Genomic DNA, 6,622 nt, shown 5'->3' on the forward strand with positions numbered 1-6,622 from the left:
ATTTTAGTTGACTGCTTGGAACTGGAAGCCGGTCTGGGCACGTACAAGCACACAGATATCAGTTACCTTTGGTTACTGAGGAGTGGCAGGTGTCTAAACAAAGCTCCTGCTAGCCAAACTGATTTAAAATGACACAGCCCTCCTCCGCAACCCCAGGGATTAGAGAGCGTGCAGCACACCCAAGATCACCTTCTCTACAGATGGCTTCTGAGGACACCTGTACTTAATTAATTGTCACAGTTGATGGCTACATCTGAACCTGATGTTCTGTCCCAAAAAGCACACGAAGTTATAATAGTACAACGCTGTTGAGATTAGGAGCTGGAGAAAGTGACTCCAGGCTGTCGGTCCCAGGTTCAAAGACTTCTGGAACGATGCTGGGTCTCTCTGAGCTCCCAGGTAACTCTAAGTAAGTCAAGCAAAGGTGCAACTTATTATGCTTTCTTATTTCTGTGCTATTACTTTTTTGATTTGTGAAACATGTTTACTGAGCATTTACTCTGTAAATGTGTGCAAGGCTCTCTGCCAAATGTTTGAGGGAAAAGGAGAAATACAAAGGTGAACAAGGAAACTTATGCCTTCAAACAGTGTAAAATCTTCTCTGGTACCTTGATAGGGCAGAGTAAATCTGAGGCCATGCGACAGATACAGAATATGCCAAGGGGAAGTGGGAAGTGGAGGGATTAATTCTGAGGGAAAGTTTCATGGATGACTCCTTATGAGTATCTTTTGACTTGTATTTGGCAGAACAGACAATATTCTGATTGGGAAGAGAAACATTCTACCATATCAGAAGTGTGTAAACAAAGGTGTAGGAATATGCAAATGCATGGAATATTTGGAAAAGAATCAGGAGCCCAGCGTGGTTGGAGGAGATATATTGTAAAATGTGTTTTCAAAGGTAGGTTGAAGCTAGATGATGGGGAAGTTGAATGCCAGGCTAAAGAGATATAATCTTTTCCTATATACAAATAATAGCTACTCAAAGTTTTGAGCAGGAGGATATAGGATGTAAATATAGTATGTAAATATCAGTATGTGAAAGATGGCAGAATAAGCCACCTCAAAATATGCCACTTTGGCGTATGGATTATTTTGAGCTGAAGGCAATTGAGAAAAAGCAGATACAAGAAAATCTCCCCACTCTCTTATCTGTCAGTCTAATTTATAGGGCACCATTTAATAAACCTAAGAGGGGTGGAAAGAAAATAACTTTTCCCTCCCCTACAGATACTACCAGGAATGAGAATGATGGATGGGAGATTTAAAAAAAGGCCAGTTAGGACCAGCAATCACCCTATCCCCAGAGTCAGATGATGGAGGCCTGACCTGGTCCAGAGAAGGTGAGAAGGGCCAAAAAAGGGGGTTGATTCTGTACAAGGTACAGAGAGGAAGGGAGCGCAGCTCCGAATCTAGCTGGAGTTGATGCTTGAATGTCATTTTCCACCACATTTGTCACGAGCATCCCATCTCACGAATGGGACCTCAACCTATTCGCAAGTAAAGAAACTTAAACTTACAGACCTTCTAGAACTTCCCAGACCACAACTAGCTATGAGTAGACTAAGGCTGGCCAACGATCTGGCGTCAAATCCAGTAACTAGAGAATAAAAATAGTTGCAAACGAGGGGAAGGAAAATAACAAGAACTAGGTTGTAAAGGAAGACACTGGGGACACACTTGACCTTCAGCTGTCTGGTGGCCATCAGGGTAGCGATCGTTCAATGCTGATTAGAAATTCTCATTTGTTCTCTCACAGCCTCTGACAGAGGTGATGGCTGCCAGTTCAAATATTTGTGAACATGTAGGGTGATGTTTTGTTTTTTTATTTGTTTGTTTGGAAAGTACCTATTGGGGAAATACAAGCTTCAGTTCTGGTGAATCTTCCAAATCGAAGACAAGAAGAAGGAAAATATTCTCAGAGATCACATATTTTCTAGAAAACCTCAGCAGGGTGTAGGGGCCGGCACTGCGGGGAATCTCGTAACAGAGCGACAAAGGCCACAATCATCTGTCTTCCAAGCGGGGAGACCAGGCCTTTAGCCTGATGGCACAGGATAAGGCTCATTTATTTTAATTCCATCTCCTAAGACCCTTATCCACATAAGCAGTTGCCTTTGGCCAATTATAATAGGTTATGCCTTCCTCAAATCCAGTCTTAGAACATCCTCTTTCCCAGAGATTCTGAGAAGGGGGACTTGCGATCTTGGAGAGCTCCAAAGAGGTGGTCCCCCAAGAAAACACCTCTGCTCTGAGTAGCCTGTAGGTCTTGCCTCAGGAACAGGCGGGGCAGCAGCCCTTTGTCCGAAGAGCTCATTCAGGAGTGGCGGAAGTAAAGCAGTTTAAGGGAATTCGCGCTGAAGAGTTTCGAATTCCTGAGTAAACCTAATGTACTTCCAGGGCAATTATTAAGGTTTTTATTGGTCGAAAACTTTGAAAAGGTTCAGACTACTGGAATTAATACCTTTGAGTGATCTTGCTCAGCATCTAGATAATCATCTTGAACAACTTCGGTACTAATATCTGCTTCTGCTGCTTTGAAAACACTTTTGTAAAACATGATTTGGAAAATACCTTCTTGAAGGACAATAACAAAAATATAAAGCAAATTTGGTACCCAGACGTGGGCAGCTTTGATAAGTTCATTCACAGTTAAGTGTTTTAGCAGTGTGTTCATCCAATTGACATTAATGGTCATTGTTACCTGCAAAGGGGTATTCATAGTGGAGGATTTCAGAGTAATTGTGAGCGTGTACGTGCAGGCGAGTGTGTGTGTGTTTGAGGTTTGCCTCAACTTACAGAAGAAAACTTGCATAAATTTGCCTGGCAGCAAACTACCTTTGTCCAAAAAGAGTTCTTGATTCCTGTACTATATCATTACCTTACAGTTTGAGGAAGGTGAAAATGTTATTGGAAAGGAAAAATGTGCTTAGGAGATTCGCTATTCCTCTTTTTGATTTTTAGGTGGTTTCCAGAAAGCTGACATGTTTCTCTTACAAAAGAAATGACCAAGTATATAACTGAGAAGATGTTTTTAACAAGAGTGAGTTTTACTCCTGTATTCGGTCCTAAAACCAAACATTCTCAAAATACAAACTTCCCAAACAAGGAGAAACAAACATTCTTTGTAAAAATGCCGTCTTGCTGCTAATGAGACTGAGTTTTGGTGATTATAGCTAGCCATGATACAAATCCCCATGATACAGGGGCAGCGTGGCATTAGGCATGGAAAGCACAGACCCTTTTTCAGAATCTTGGACACCCTCTCGGGTCAAGTCCTCTCTGGCCCAGGCCCCCTTCTGGCGCATTCCCAGCCCGTGGCCTCTCATGTGGAATCTTGTCTAAATCTGCCACTCCACCAGGTCCTGCACTCGGTGGAAACTTGGCATCTGCACATGCCACTTCCCATCCCCCATGCTGGAAGACGCTGCTGACATGCAATACTCCAGACTTCCAGAGTCATTGCCAGGAATTCACTATTTTTCATGGCAGGGGTCCATGAACCGCTCTACTCTGTAGATGGTCAGGCTGAGTCCCAAGGATTGAATGACTTGCCCTCTGAAATTCCCGAACAAAGCAGTGGCAGAGCCAGGTTCAGAAGATAGGAGGGCCCCCGAAGAAACGGGTCACCCCACATGCAAACTTGGGAAGCGAAACTGTGGCCTCAAGCTCCATGGCAGGGGAGAACTTTTAGTCGGGCTAAATATAGTGGCCTGAGCTGGAGGACAGCCAGTGCTCAGGGTGCCAGCCTCACAGGAGCATTCTAGGATCCTTAATTGCCACAGGTGGGCTGCATAGTTCTTTTAAAGCTCTCCTAAAAATAAACCTTCAATGAGTCTAACTCCAAGGATTGATTGTATTATCATTATAAAAATCAAGATGAAAAGAGGTAGTGGTGAGGAGGAGGAAGAAGAGGTGGGTTATTCTTGGGAAATCGGAGGAGGTACATTCCATGAGTTGCTGAGGAGTGATGTTGAAAGTTGATTTTTTTTCTTCTTCTTTTTAAAAAATGTCTTACAGGCAACTGTTTCATTTGCTCTTTACAGTATTCTCTCTGTTGTGCAGAAGCCTGAGAAATGTATCCGTCAATCTGTGATTCCTCGCTGCCTGTGGCCTGAGCATGACCTCCAGAGTCGCCTGTTTGACAGGCACTAGCCCCAAGCAGGGAAAAGTGAGCCCACCGACAGGCCAGCAAGGTGCCTCCACTCCCTGGGGAGTCCCAACCTCCTTGGGTGCAACCGGGGTGGTAGAACAAGGTGGGAATGAACAAGGACTTTGGAGGCAGATAGACGCAGAGTTTGAATCAGGGTTTCACTCTCACTGCCATTTCCAGATTCAAGCCTCGGGTTATTTGTTTCTACCTCAGAAGTGATAATACCCAACCTTCAAACAGGCCGAGAGATCAGATGAGGAAATGGTACGGGGTGGTTTCCAAAGGGCCTGACACGTGATACCGTCCGTCTGCTTTTAGGGGTCCTTGATTAGCATCTATATAATCACCTTGAAAAATTTAGGTAATCGCAATTTCTTTTAGTGCAATTAAAACACTTTTGTAAAACATGGTTTGGTACTGGGAATAGAGTACTGGGGACAGTGTTAGTTTTACAATGGCAGTGTTTCCACAGGATAACTCCTGAGGATAACTTATTTTATGACTACCAGAAATACAGAGGGAAGACCTCTTTTTTAAAAACATTTATTTATTTCTATATTTACTTTTTGGCCATGGGCGGCTTGCGGGATCTTAGTTCCCCACCAGGGATCGAACCCATTGCCCCCTTCAGTGGAAGGGCAGAGTCCTAACCACTGGACCACCAGGGAAGTCCCAAGACCTCTTCTTAAGTGGTATTTCAAATGTCCTCCGATTGTTTTTTTATTTGACAACCTATTTAAAGCCAAATGAATTTCCTCCCTCGATAGAAGGTGAGTGAATTACTGGGGTCCAGCTGTGCCGAACTGGCTCCTTGTTACACATTTGCCATTGAGGGTCCTCCATGTTTTTATGTGCATATTTCCCGTGGCTTCTCAGAAGCAGAAGCCATCTCGGCCACCTCAGTAGTTCTCTTCTTCCCCAGGTAAATGACTCCCTAGTGTTCTGTGAATTCTTCCTGCACTAACATTGGACTTGTGGGAGCATTTTCTGCTGAGGGATTTCTCCAGAGACACAACCTACAAGCTGAGTTTCCTGGTTCATCAAAGCCACTTTCTCCTCCCAAGCTCGTGCATTTAAATATAATCCTCAATGTAAACAAACAGCGTTTCACCACTACTAGTTGGCCTCCTTTTTGTTTGACGGTCTTTATTTCCATCCAAGTCTACTCCTTTGTGTTTTCTTCCTATAAAATCTTTTTTTAAAAAAGGTTTTACTCGGAGACTTTTAGCTTTCCTGAGGCTGGGGTGGACAACTTCTGTTGGTTGAATTTTGTTGATGTGCTCGAAAAATTCTAATTATAACTCTCGGGGGAGTTGCTCTGCACAGGGCTGTGTAAAAGAAGAGCTGGACGGGTGGCCTGATACACTGGCGAGGATTAAACAGACACTCGGGCCTCTACCTGCTGCTCCAGCTGCTGCTTGGTTCTTGGGCAGCCTCTGCTTCCAGTCTCTGAAGCTTTAATGCTGGGGTCCCCTACCCCTGGGCCATGCACTGGTACAGGTCTGCAGCCTGTTAGGAATCGGGCCACGCAGCAGGCGGTGAGCAGCGGGTGAGTGAGTGAAGCTTCATCTGCTGCTCCGCATCGCTCGCATTACCCCCTGAACCATCACACCACCACCCCCTGCCCCTTCCAACCAGGGGAACATCGTCTTCCATGAAACCGGTCCCTGGTGCCAAAAAGGTTGGGGACCACTGCTTTAGTGCTGCTGCAGACACGTCTCCAACCCCCCACAGAGAAAGTGGGCACGTTCCAGATCTCCGAGCCCAGAGCAGGTGCACTCTTCTACTGTCACCTGGAGCACCTTACCATCTGCTTCGTGGTCACTGATACCTATTTTTCAGGTAAGAACATCTCCCTGCACATGCCACCTCTTTCTGGAGAGGAGGTCAGGGACAGGGAAGGTTGGGAGAAGAAAGGAGCCTCATGCACGATGGTGGAGCATGTGGCTGGACAGCAAAGCTGATCCCCAGGTAATGCTCTGGGGACGTGCTGAGGAAGACATTTCGCAGAGGGGGACGCATGTTCAACGTGGAGGTGTTTTCTGAGCTCTGCTGCAGTGTGAGCCTGCCTCCATCTCTCCAAGCAAACCTTTAGTAAAGCTTGCTGTCTCCAGCTCTTTGGCAGGAGAACTGAGGCTCGAAGGACCCTAGGTAGCCAGAGGTCAGGGGGTGTGGTAAGAGGAAGCATCACCTGGCCTGAGAAAGCAGCCCGTTGGAGAAGTGACCTAGATTGCAGTGGAAGCCAGAAGAGGAGGAGAAGGGTCACTATGAACGTGTAATCTTGGGGAGATCACTGGATTTGCCACGGAACAGGGGATGGGGAAGCCTGGAACAATTACTTTTTAAATTAAGGGAGGGAAAAAGAATAGATACAAGTATATGTATAACTGAATCACTTTGCTGTACACCTGAAACTATCACAACATTGTTAATCAACTATATTCCAATATAAATTGAAAAGTTAAAAAA

General features: G+C 45.1%; 1 long non-coding RNA gene across 1 annotated transcript; it reads left to right on the top strand.

Annotated features, from left to right (window-relative positions):
- The first annotated feature begins 1,249 nt into the window (after positions 1–1,249).
- LOC130850119 (uncharacterized) lies at positions 1,250–5,303 on the top strand. Its single transcript, XR_009052838.1, has 3 exons — positions 1,250–1,343; positions 4,047–4,196; positions 5,076–5,303. It is a non-coding gene; the product is annotated as an uncharacterized LOC130850119 (long non-coding RNA).
- The last annotated feature ends 1,319 nt before the right edge of the window (positions 5,304–6,622 follow it).

This window comes from Hippopotamus amphibius, chromosome 3 (genome assembly GCF_030028045.1).
Source record: "Hippopotamus amphibius kiboko isolate mHipAmp2 chromosome 3, mHipAmp2.hap2, whole genome shotgun sequence".
NCBI lineage: Eukaryota > Metazoa > Chordata > Mammalia > Artiodactyla > Hippopotamidae > Hippopotamus > Hippopotamus amphibius.